Source organism: Lathyrus oleraceus, chromosome 1 (genome assembly GCF_024323335.1).
Source record: "Lathyrus oleraceus cultivar Zhongwan6 chromosome 1, CAAS_Psat_ZW6_1.0, whole genome shotgun sequence".
NCBI classification, from domain to species: Eukaryota; Viridiplantae; Streptophyta; class Magnoliopsida; order Fabales; family Fabaceae; genus Lathyrus; species Lathyrus oleraceus.
The window spans coordinates 178,611,663-178,625,104 of record NC_066579.1 but is presented as its reverse complement, the minus strand read 5'-3'; the positions used below and the strand labels follow the sequence as shown (position 1 = coordinate 178,625,104).

At 40.4% G+C, this 13,442-nt stretch overlaps 1 non-coding gene across 1 annotated transcript; it reads left to right on the top strand.

The window, feature by feature from the left end:
* The first annotated feature begins 10,346 nt into the window (after positions 1-10,346).
* On the top strand, positions 10,347-10,453 carry LOC127116010 (small nucleolar RNA R71). Its single transcript, XR_007801001.1, has one exon. It is a non-coding gene; the product is annotated as a small nucleolar RNA R71 (small nucleolar RNA).
* Positions 10,454-13,442: the final 2,989 nt, after the last annotated feature.

Genomic DNA, 13,442 nt, shown 5'->3' with positions numbered 1-13,442 from the left:
TTGTACGTAGCTCTATAAACCCTAACCGGAGTAGTTCGGGCAGTAGCTCTGCGTAAGTCATAGGCAGAGGGTCAAATCTTCTATCAGGATTCAACCTTTGCCTCTGCTGATAAGGACGTTGCTGCTGTTGCTGCTGTTGTTGCGGTTGTTGTTGAACTCTCTGTTGTTGTTGTGGACGAGGTTGAGGTGCAGGAATGGTCACTGCAGCCACTGGACGATATTGTTCTCTGTTTGCATTTGCTCTGTACACACCCCCTCTGTGCTGTACAGCATTAGTTTCTCCTTCTCTACGGCGAGGTGCCCCAGAGAAGGGTTTCTTGGATGAAGATGAGGAACCTGCATCATGGATCCTCCCAGCCTTGATTAGACTCTCTGTTCTTTCGCCGCAGATAACGACGTCAGAAAAACTTCCGAATGGGCAGCTCCCCATCCGGTCCATATAAACACCCTGAAGAGTACTGATGAACATATCAGTCAACTCCCTTTCCAGCATAGGGGGTTGAACTCTTGCAGCTAATTCGCGCCACCTCTGGGCGTACTCTTTGAAGCTCTCGTTGTTTTTCTGGCAAAGACTCTGCAGCTGAGTCCTGGTTGGAGCCATGTCCATGTTATGCTTATACTGCCTGAGGAACGCCTCACCCAAGTCTCTCCAGCATCTGATGGAATCCCGCTTCAACTCCATATACCAATCCAAAGACGCCCCAGATAGGCTGTCTTGGAAGAAATACATCCACATCTTCTCATCATCAGTGTATGCGGATATCTTTCTGTAGTATGCCTGCACATGGGTGCGAGGGCAGGAGGTACCGTTGTATTTGTCGAATGACGGTGCCTTGAATTTGTGCGGGATTCTCAGTCCTTCAACCAATCCCATGTTTGTAACATCAAAACCGAGGGAGTTTTGACATTCTATTGCCCTGATCTTCTCAGCAAGGGCCTCGACTTTGCGATCTCTCGCATCATTTCTGCCCAAAATGTCGTCGTCTTCGCTGAGCATAGTGAACAAATCCTCTTGTCTGTCAACAATCGGAATTCTGTTACGGGCTGGAACATGAATGACTCTGGCACTAGCAGCGTCTGGAGCAATCGGTTGACCGTCGATTCGGATACCCCTCAACTCTTCACCTACAGCATAATTGTTGACGGGAATAGCAGCAGCAGGAGTGTCAGGAACTGGATTTCCTTCTGGCAGAGCCTGGTTAGGCGGTGGAATAACAGCTTCTTGCCTCTGAACCAGTGCTCGGAGTTCTTCTTGTCCTTGCGCAACCCCTTGCATCATGTGCATGAACTGGGCCATGTTAGCCCTCATCTCAGCTAACTCGGCTTGTACTTGGTCCATGTTGCGTTGATGGTTGAGCCTCGTTGAGTAGCGGTGCGGCCTTTGATCAGCTATCCTGTCTGGACACAGGAATCAAAGTGAGAAGACGGCCTGAGAACACCTGCTTATGCAAAGATGATGCATGCAATGCTTGTGCAAATGCTTTGTTTTCAAGGAACCCTTAGGGTATTATTTGCAATATTTTGAATATTTAAACATTTTAATTGCTCATGGAAATATTTCATTCAATATATTGAGACAAAGAAGTACAGCATTTTTGATTCATTACAAAGAGAAAAGGTAAATGACATCCTATGGATCCCTAGAAGCTCGGGATGCTGGAAGACGAGAAGTGCACAACTTCTTGATCTCCCTCTCATAGGCAGCCTCCATGTCAGCTTTCTCTTTTGCAAGTCGCTCATACTTCCTCTTCCAGAATTTGGATGACTGAGGAAGCAAAGAAGTCCAAGTGTCGTTCGGATCGTCGATCACTCGGTGCTCGAGAAATTCAATCATAGCGTCCTTCTCCTTGAGCTGCTGCAGCAATTCCTCTCTTTCACGGATCCAAGCACGCGAAAGGTCTTCTTCTCTCAACTCCTCTACACGTTGGGTAGGGAGGGTTGAAGGTCCAGCCATATCCAACGGTGTAGGTCTTGGATGATCATACGGCATCAGGTAGGTGGCAGCTCTCTGTCTGACCCAAGAGGTGTAGGGCTCCAAAGCAATGCAGTTCTTTGGACCCAATTCATTCCTACTCTTCTTGTGAATACTGCGCCAAGCACGGACAAATCTGGCTTTCAGGCCTTGGGGATCTTTACCCTCCTGAAAGAACACACGTTCTAACAGAATGTTATTAGGTTTATCCTTCAGGGGGAACCCAAGCTGACGACGTGCAAGAATAGGATTGTAGGTAATCCCACCACATGTGCCAAGAAGAGGCACATTCGGGAATTCCCCACAATAGTCGATGATCTGAACGGTATCATACACGCGATCATACCAGGTGATATCATCATTGGTGAGAGACATGAGTCTCTGAGACCACCGTAGACATCCCTTGTTCTCCTTGAAAGCAACTGTCTGCGGCAAGTGCGAAATAAACCACTTGTACAGCAGGGGTAGACAGCAGACAATGACTCCTCCATTCTTCATATTCCTTAGGTGCATGGAGACATATGCATCACCCAACAAGGTCGGAACTGGATTAAGGACTGCAAAGATCCTAATGGCGTTCATGTCCACGAACTTGTCGAAGTTGGGAAATAGCACCAATCCATAGATGAGCAGCACAAATAGAGCCTCAAAGGCATCCTCACTCATGGCCTTCCCATAGAAAGTGGCTTGGGCAATGAGGAACTCGGAAGGAAAACCCTGAATTCCGCCTTTGGTAGTCAGATTAGCTCTAATCAGATCTTCATCTATGTGCAACAAGCTTGCAATCTCTCGAGCAGATGGAATACTCTCTAAGCCACTGAACGGCACTTGATCCAGAATTGGAATCCCAATGAGGTGAGAATATTCCTCCAAAGTCGGCAATAGCTGGAAGTCCGGAAATAAGAAGCAATGATGCAAGGGATCATAGAACTGAGCCAAGGTACTCATCAATCCTTCGTCAACCTGGGTGGTGAGCAGAGGCAGAAGCTTCCCATAACGAGCTTTGAAACCCAAGGGATCTAATACATACGATGTCAGATTCCTTAACTCTTTTACATCGGGCTGCCTGAAGCTGTACTTCTTTGTATGCCTCTTTGGTCTTTCCATGTCTGAAAATTTTGCAAAATAACCCTTTAAGTTCCTTGAAAATTTCTTTTTCTGATGATGACATGTATGCGGATGAATGCGTGAATGCATGAATGCAACAAGCACACTCAAGGATCAAGCAAGGCACACCAAACAAAGGTCGTGGGAAAGCTCTATGTATCCCTAATATCAATCATCCATTTTGGTGGATTTAGGTTTTCACCTTATCGACACCCAAGTTCCATTGATATTAACGGTACATGAACCGGTTCAGACATTCTTAATATCAACCAGCCGCTTTGATGGATTTTAGGTTTTACACCGGATCCGGGATCCATTGATATTAACAATGTTTGAACGACTCAACCACGAATCATGGGTTTGTTGAGAGTCACGAGCATGGAGTCTCGGTTAAGAACCACCCAAAAGGAGTGTACTAGGGTTTAAACCTGCCAGACATGTTCTATCAGAGGTTCCCATAATCATCGTTCCATCTTTCGAATATTATCGGAGGAACGAATACTCGTATTCCAAGAATATTCTCAAGAGAAACTCTTATGAGTGTAGTATCGCGTGACAATCGTATCAGAACTGACATCTGAACGACTTCCGCACTACGATCCTAAAAATAGGCCAAGATGGGTTTGGTAAACTAAGGTCCTTGGCTTCTGCGGCACATGATTGAAAGAATAATGCCTAACCACAAATAACTTGTGTGACATTATTAGTTCAACATGACCTCCACCAAGTGAATGGACTCGCAAGTCAACTGGCTAAGGAATACTCCACACCAGTCAACATGACTATGCCATTCTCCTATCCTAGAGTGCACTCGAGTTCGGGTACAGAACTCATCTCACAGATCACCAAAGCAAACAGCAATTGTATATCAAGCAATTCACACATTACAATCAATACAGTGATCCCAAATTGTACAAGAATATGTCGAATAACAAATAACAATATAGCACAACAAAGGTGAAAAGTAGGCACTACCGCCAAGGATATGTTGATCCCCAGCAGAGTCGCCACTTTTCTGTAGCGGTGTATTCGTCGCTATATGATTTATCGATTAAACCATAAGCAAAGCATACAATGAAATTTCGAGTCGCCACCGCACTTTTATTTATCCAAAGGATGGGCTAAAAAGCGAACAAAAGCCTAAGAAGTTTTACACGTAGAAAACTAATAAAAGATCAGAGAGTCTGGGTAAGGGGTAAATTACGCAATGGGAAGGTGTTAGGCACCCACTACGTCCTAGGTACTCCTAGGGAGCCCTTTTCACACTTGTTGTATAAGATTGTTATTTGTTGTGACATAAGTATTGTGCAAACATGATTGGGATGATGAGAAAAGAATGTACAAGTTAGTTATTTTTGTGTTTGAACGGATGAACCCGTTGCCTACGTACCTTCCATCAAAGGTAAGGATCAAAACGCCGTAGTTCGGCTAAAAGATTTCCAAAAAGTTGGTGGATTCAATTTTAAACACAAGCACTGAGGCTTTTCATTATCAATGGGAGAAAACTCGACCAAGACCAACATCCACCATGTGAGGATAGCTTCGACGCACTAGAGGGGTTAACCCTGTTTTCAGTACGGAAGTCTTACTGTCGACTCACTAAGGATAGGTAAGATTTACATCAACCACAATGATAATTGAAACCTATGGCTAATGCATGAGAAGATTAACAATGGACAAGGCCAAAACAATTGAATGGGTGAAGTTAATTGATTGTGATTGTGAAAGTAGAGTCAAGGTATGATTAAGATTAATTCAAAAGAAGTATTATGAAATGGAGTTTGAAAAAGTCAAGGACTTGGGGTCCAGGTTTTTAGCTTGGAAAACATGAAGATGTTTGCACAATATCTATGTTAAGTTTGAAATCAAAGTGTGAAAAGGTTTAGGACACAATGAGAGGTGAATGAATGAAGATGGAAAGTAAAACTTCTCAGGAGGTCCACTTCTTGAACTCATATGGAGGATGATTCAAGTGTGTCCTTTGGAATGGGCAATTAAGTAATGATAAAATAAGCAAACAAATGATACCGGATGCCACTCAATGGTCTTACTCCAATCTCACAAACAAAAGCGGATATCGGATACCAATAGCTGGATTTACACCAATCTCCTAAAACAGAAATGGACATCAGAGGCCACTCAATGGTCTTACACTAATCTCCTCAAAAGAAAACAAGAATGAAACATGGAAATTAACTGCCAATCTATCTGGACTTAGGTTAACTCCACATATGATCATAGGAAAGCAAATGCCAACTTGCGGGACTTACAATTGCATCTTCTCATAAACAAAGAAAGCAAAACAAGGATGTCAGATAACAATCTGTCTGGGCTTACTCTAACATACACAGTATGATCCTAGGAAAACAAATGCCAACTTGTGGGACTTACAATTGCATCCTCATATACAAACAATGCAACAAGCAAAGATAAGATGAGTGGCCAATGTGATGGTCTTATACTCACTTCCATATCATAGGAACAAATGCCAAAGCAATGGACTTACAATTGTCCTCAATGGGTAAACAACAATGACAATGTCACACAGACAAAAGAGATGATCAAGCATTAATGGCAATTGATGATGATAAATTCATAACATACAAGCAAACAGGTGCATATGAAGCAATCAATCAATCAATGAGAATCAAACAGCACACTCTATAGCCAAACAAGGGGGCTCACACAAGAGGGTTTGACTATGAAAGTCCACTGTAATAGGTAAATGTCGCTCTTAACCTTGCCATTGAGAGGCTAAGGTGAAGCAGATGAAAGGAGATGAGGGGTGTGCCTCATTGCTTCTATCCCTAATCAGGGAGAGCATGTAAATATAAGAATGTGGGGGAGTTCAGAAAGATGGAACTCTCTCCCCATTATTGACTCGATAGATCTTGGGTTTTTATCTCAATGCTTCAACCATGTAATGGGAGCAAGGAGAAGACTCACTGAATAGTGGGGGATAGGCTACTTATCCCTTATATCCACCAATTGCCTTACTTGAAGGACTTTTCCTGCTTGGGACAATTTTAAACACACACAAGCATGGCCTCTTAAGGAGGACTTCAGACAGTTTGCCCGGCCAAATAACGGGCCGGGTCTCCAGACTACATGAAGAGAGAGTAATTATACCTCAAAAGAAAATTGCTAAATAGCAAAGCAAGCAAATAAAGCAACTAAAGAGTACCTGAAAAAGTCAAACTTATCAGTAAACAGTTCAACAGTTTAAATCAGAAAGAAAGGGATCAAACAGTTAGATCAATAAACAGAAGTGCAAAAGCACAAGATCCAACTATATGAATCATACCACCTACAAAATAAAGGTTAGCACATGATATATAATCAAACTCAACCAAATTTGTATGGTTTCTTTGAAGCATTGATGCTTAACCTGAAACAATGAACTCAACATAAGTCTAAAAGACCACTAGGACAAGCCTAGGGTCAAAAACAAAAGGGAAAGTCAAAACAGCAAACAAATAGTCAAGCAAAGTCAAGTTCAAGCATTTAAGAAGCAAGCACAATTGGATCCAAACTCATATCATGCATCATTATCATCTTATAGACCAAAGAAGGCAAGGCATGGCAAATGAAAGCACACAAAAGGTCAACAGCAAGACCAAGCTCAAAAGCAAACATAATCAATTCCAAAAATTATGAAATAATTCATACTCAATCACAATCCATAACATAGCATGCATATGAAATTTCAGCTCAATTGGATCATGGGAAGATAGTCAATTAAAATCAGGAAGTCAACACAATTTCAAGTGTGCACAAAGAAGTCAACAACATATGTGTCATCTTCAAAAAATCACAACTAAATGAAAACAGATGAGAAAATGGATGGGATCAACACCAATGCAAAGCTCAAGATGTCTAGTATGCACATGTAAAAATTCATGATCATACAATAAAGCATGAGAATTTCCCAAATGAAATGGCAAGACGTGTCATATAAAGTCAACAATTGACTAGGAAGGGAAGAAAAGTCACAAACAAATAGGAAATGGCACAATTAATTTCAGGAAAATTCACACACATACTAGACATATAAGAGATAGATCATGCAAAATTTCACATTATTTGAAGGTCAGAAGGCATGTCAACAAAAATCATGAACTTGCATATCATTGGTGTGACACAAATTGTCACACCCTACTTCAAAAATTTATATCTCACAAACCACATATGATAAATGCACAAACTTTACATCAAAATGAACATGAATGAGTGTAGATTAACCACAAAAAATTTCAGGGTCATTGGATGCATCATCATTATTTCACAAAAGAAATGGAAAAAGGTACAAATTAAGCATACATGTCAAGAAACCTAGAGCTATTTAAAATCCAGCCAACCAAAAATTCAGAAAAAATCATGATAAAATACTAGACATTCAATAGGACATGATGCAAAAAATTCCATGATTTTTGGAGTTGAAACGAGTGAGAAATGAATTTTAGAAGTTGAGTGATCAAATTGGAATAACATGAATACATAGCATGGTATGGCAAGTCAAAGGTGGTTGACCGAATGGCACAAAGGTAATTAAGCGCATCACTAATCTAAACGCATCGTTTAGGGCAAGGCAACCAAATGTTTTCATTGGTTGATGGCTTAATGAAACAGTAACAAGGCCAATCGATGTTCATGTTTTCTGGGTTCAAAACCCTTAGGGTTTATGCAACAGCAACTCAACTTCATGTTATCACCAACATCAAAAACAAAATTCAAACAAAATGCATCAGCAGCATGGCAGTAGAAATGGTGATATCATGCAACAAAAACAACAACAGTAGCCAACACACATGCATACGTGAAACTGGATTTCTGGAAAAATATTAGGGTTTCAACAGCATAGCAGTAACAGCTTCATCACCTTCAGCAAATCGAATTTTTCAACATGCTCAGAAACAGAAATTGCTTACACCATCGTGATCATCAAACAGCACACATACATATTCCATCATTCATTTACATTATAACACTCTAGATAGCATGAATCAAGCAAAAACCATCATGAGCATGAAACTTTGAAGTCAAAAATCTCTCAGCACAAGCAAGCAAAATATACGATTCAAAGCACACAATACTCAGCAATGCAAGGACTACACATGGCATGGCAAAGTTTTGAGAAAAGGATTGGTCGAAACCTTACTTGATTTGGAAGAAAAATGTGAAATCGTTGTTGTTCTGATGATGTTGGCTCGAACAGATGTCCACAATGCTTGATAATGATGGATAGTTGGAGAGGCATTCAAATCCAGCTTAAATCAAGTTTGGCCATTGGAGATGCTTGAAGAAAACAGAACATGAAATGAAGTTACAGCTAAGGTTCGATGCTTGAAAAAGCTTCCCAATGGTGACCAGGTGATGAAGAAATCAGTGAATGCTCGGGCTCTCTTGAGTTTTAACAGAAAAATGCAAGTATGTCAAAATGCAAAATGAGTGAGCAAGAGAGTTTCTGTGCGATGGAGGCTGCTACTAGGGTTAGAATTTGCTGAAAATGTCTTTATATTCATCTGTTTAAGGTTGGTAATGAAGGTGTTAATCTTGTTTAACTTATTTGAACCAATTTGCTAATTTTGCATTTTTGACCAAATGGTGGTATGTGGTAGCAAGCTGCACGAATTTTGGGCCTTGGCAAGTCTCAAATGACATTCTAAATCAATTCCAAATGGCCAAATGTGCTGAAAACAATTAATTCAAAAAGTCAACCTTTGGTCCACTTGAATTTAAATGAGACAAGTCAAAAAACGCCATTTTGATTGGCAAGGTTTCGGTACATGATGTTTATATTTTTGGAAAGAGGAGATGAAATGTGGTTTGTAGGAAAAAACCCCACTAAATTTGGCCTTTTGGTTCATGAGATATGGCTTGTTGAAGTTCAAAAAAATGTGAAAATGAATTGATCATATCTTGCAAACCATTCATGGGATTTGGGTGTTCTTGGACTTTTTGAAAATGGGAGAACAAGATCTTCAACTTTCATGTTGGGAAAAAATTCATTTGAAGCTTGTATCATGATGTAAGTTTGGGATCAAGAAGTTTCCAATTTTGGCAGTTAAAATTACAGGTCCAGTTTCTATTTTTGGAAATTTTCTGATTGGCTTCAAATTCTTCAATGATGTTGATTGCCATGATATATGAGGCCTATTGGGACATGAATAAACTCTCTCAAACCATTTCCATCCATCAAAACCAAAAAATCAACCACAGTTGACCAACTTTGACTTTCTAGGGTTTTTGACTGTCTGTGCATGAACTGATGGCTTCTGAACATCCAACCCTTGACTTAAACACTTAAAATGGACCTCCAAGACATGTGAACATGTTGGACAAACCCTAGGGCCTTGGCTCTTTGAGAAACACCCTTGCTTGATTGGTTGACTGATCTCCTGATCAGTTTGACCTAATTTCTTGACTGGCTTGCACTTGAGGCAACTGGGACAATGCAATGCTATGCAGTGGACCATGATATGCTATGACCTAATATGAGAATGTATGTACAATGATAGGTGCAAATTTGAGGTGCTACAGCGTTTCCAGCATTTTGTTATGGGTAGCCAGGGCATCTACTTTACTTGCTAGTTGTTTAATTTGTTCGCCAGTGTGTACATTCTGGTTTAAGAAATCTTTATTGGTTTGCTGTTGAGAAGCTATGAAGTTCTCCATCATGATTTCCAAGTTGGATTTCCTAGGAACGTTATTGTTAGGCGTAGATGGGATCGGCTTTTGATATCCCGGAGGTATAGCTGGGGCTTGATTCGGAGATTGTCCAGGTGCGTATAAAGCATTATTACTCTTATATGAAAAATTAGGATGATTCTTCCAATTTGAGTTATAGGTATGCGAGTAGGGGCTTCCTTGAGCATAGTTTACTTGCTCCGCTTGGATTCCTGTTAGGAGTTGACAATATGCAGGAGTGTGACCTTGGATTCCACAGACTTTGCAATTCTGAGTTAGGGCAACCACGGTGGCTGGAGGTGATACATTTAAACTTTCAATTTTCTGGACCAGAGCATCCACTTTTGTGTTAACATGATCAAGGTTACTTATCTCGTACATGCCAGTTTTAGTTTGAGGTTTTTCTACCATTGTTCGTTCGCTTCCCCATTGATAGTGGTTTTGGGCCATGCTTTCGATAAGTTGGTAAGCATCAGCATAAGGTTTGTTCATTAGTGCACCACCTGCGGCGGCGTATATTGTTAACCTCGTGTTGTACAAGAGACCATTATAGAAGGTATGAATTACTAACCAGTCCTCTAAACCATGGTGTGGACAAAGTCTCATCATGTCTTTGTATCTTTCCCATGCTTCGAAAAGAGACTCGTTATCTTTCTGTTTAAATCCATTTATCTGGGCTCTTAACATAGCTGTTTTGCTCGGCGGAAAATATCGGGCAAGAAAGACTTTCTTTAACTCGTTCCATGTGGTGACTGAGTTGGAAGGAAGAGACTGGAGCCATCTTCTAGCGCTATCTCTTAACGAGAAAGGAAAAAGACGAAGTCGAATTGCCTCTGAAGTGACACCGTTAGCTTTAACAGTATCAGCGTATTGGACAAATACGGATAAATGAAGGTTTGGATCCTCGGTAGGATTTCCAGAGAATTGGTTCTGTTGTACTGCCTGCAACAGTGAAGGTTTAAGTTCGAAGTTGTTTGCTTTGATTGTGGGTGGAGCAATACTCGAATGCGGCTCATCTTGCGATGGAGCGGCGTAATCTCGAAGAGCACGAGCTGGTTCTGCCATCTCGGGTATCGGCGAAGGAAGAAGATTTTTGAGATCAGGAAGTTCGACAGGAGGGAGATTGTTCGCAGCACGGTATTCCCGAATTCGTCGTAAGACTCGGAGATATAGTTCGATATGGTTGATTCGTAAGTAGAACGGCTCGCCTTGTGAGCGAGTATGTGGCATACAAATCAACGAAAGAAAGAAAAGAAAAGAAAAATAAGCCTTAGTCTCTACAGCGTAACAGAAGAGTTACGATATCGACTAAATAAAAGTCCCCGGCAACGACGCCAAAAACTTGATCGCGACTTAATGAGTCGAATTTGGGGTACAAACTGCAAGTGCACAGTTCTATCGCGTAGTTTTAAAAGATATTGATCCCACAGGGACTTATGAATCGATATACCGTTTTCTAAGGTTACTTCGTAAAGCTAAGGCGGATAATACTTTGATTGTTTGGGGGAAAAGTTAAAACTAAAATAAGATCTAAATTAAATATTAATTAAGCGGATATCGGTGTGTAGTTCGTCGTAATTAGGGAATCAATTCTTCGTTGGTTTCTTGGTTTTAAAACAAATCCTTTCAGTAGACACTATTGATTAAAAGTCTTATCTCAAACTCTCGCTCTGTTGAATAAACTATGATTTTATATTAACGTAGCTGTCACTTATTAGTTAAGTCCAAAATCACTTTTTGAAAACAATAGAATCCGTAGAAACTCTTTTTAAGAAAACACTAAACGTTTAAACATCCTTGTCTCAAACTCTCGCTCTGTTGACTTAGATTATATAATTAAATTCAAATGCTTAACTCTCGTCCTCACATTCAACCTTTAAAAATACTTTTTGAAAAAGATTAGAATTTAATTAACTCTAAAAATTGCTTTCGCCCTGATCTAGAATTAATGTCCAATTTACACTGTCCAGTTAAAAACTTAAACTCTCGTTCTATTGATTTCAACTTCTTTATGTCTTTTACTTTCGTACAAAACCTTGTTATTAAACTTGTAAATTGAGACCGTAAAAAGAGTGATTTTATTTTTAAATGTAATTAAACCAACTTAGTTTTGATTCCTTCATTCCGCTTACTCTACATACCGATACCTAAATAAATTAGCCAGACATGCTTAACAGATCTAAATAATCAGCATGCATAAATAATTCCATCTTAGGCAAATAATATAAATAAACAGTAAAGCAGATCATATATAAATTTAAACAATAATTAAAGAACCTGAATAATTTATAGCAATCTTGAACACTCCACCACAGACCGGTTGGATTTGTTCTTGAATTCTTCAATCGGACAGGAAAATAAAAGTGAAGGAATAAAAATCTAGGGTCTAACGTAAGGTTAGATCTAGTAAAAGATACACAATAGTTTCCGGTGTAGAAACTATTGTGCGAAAAATTAATTAAGTGCTGAAAGATTAACTAAAAAGGAAAGTAAAAATAAGAATTGCAATTAAAAGCAAAAACAGTAAAGGAAAAATAATGGTATGCTTGCACGGCTGGAAGAAGAAAATTGAACGAAGCGGAGTCTCTCGCAGGGTTTTCCAAAAGCTACTATTTATATTGGTCACTTGTTGTAACTGTTTCCAAAGGTCTTCCGTGTAAAGAGTCTTCACGTTGCAAATGGTCAAGCGTAACAATAGGCCTCAACGTCTTTGTTACGCTTCTGAAGCCAAAAATATAGGGGAATGGTGTGATGTCTGTCACACCATGTGTTACGCTCGTAACACAAGTAGGTAGGGCGTGACGCTCGTCACAGCTTGTGTGACACTCGTCACGGGCGCAACGCCTTGCTTTTGGGCTGGGCTTTGGCTTGGTGGAATTTGCTTCTTTTCATTTCTTTTTGCACCTCCTTTTCTTCCTTTTTCACTTGTGCTTCAAATAAGCTACCTGAGATAAATAGAAAGAAAATATCGAGTAATATCGAATAAAATGAAGTAAATTGAAGTATATAATAATATAATTTAATTAAATCGAGTCCTAGAATGTGATATTATTTCATGTTATCATCTGCCAGTGCCCACTTCGCGCCAACTGCTATGCCAGCCGGGTTTCCCTAGGGGATGCCCGCAAACTTTGTTCCTGAGGGTCTCGCCCCAACGTTTGGTTTTCTGCCGGCATCTAGCCCGGTCCTCGCCGTTCCACCTCCGGTCGTGCATACTATGCCAAGAGTAGACGACACCATCTACCACTCTGAGCTGTCTGAGGGCCCAGACGTATATGAAAAGATGGATGCAATGAACGATCAGTTTCTTGAGCTCCGCAAGGAACTCAAAACTCTCAGAGGAAAGGACCTCTTTGGAAAGTCTGCTGCTAAACTCTGCCTGGTTCCGAACGTCAAAATCCTTGTAAAGTTCAAAGTACCTGACTTTGAAAAGTACAAGGGAAATACTTGCCCTCTCAGCCACTTAGTTATGTATGCGAGGAAGATGTCGACTCAGACCGACAATGATCAGCTCCTCATTCATTATTTCCAGGACAGTCTGTCCGGTGCTGCCCTGAGATGGTACATGGGCTTGGACAGTGCGAACATCCGATCCTTCAATGAACTTGGCGAAGATTTCGTCAAGCAATACAAGTATAACGTGGATATGGCTCCCGATAGGGATCAATTGAGAGCC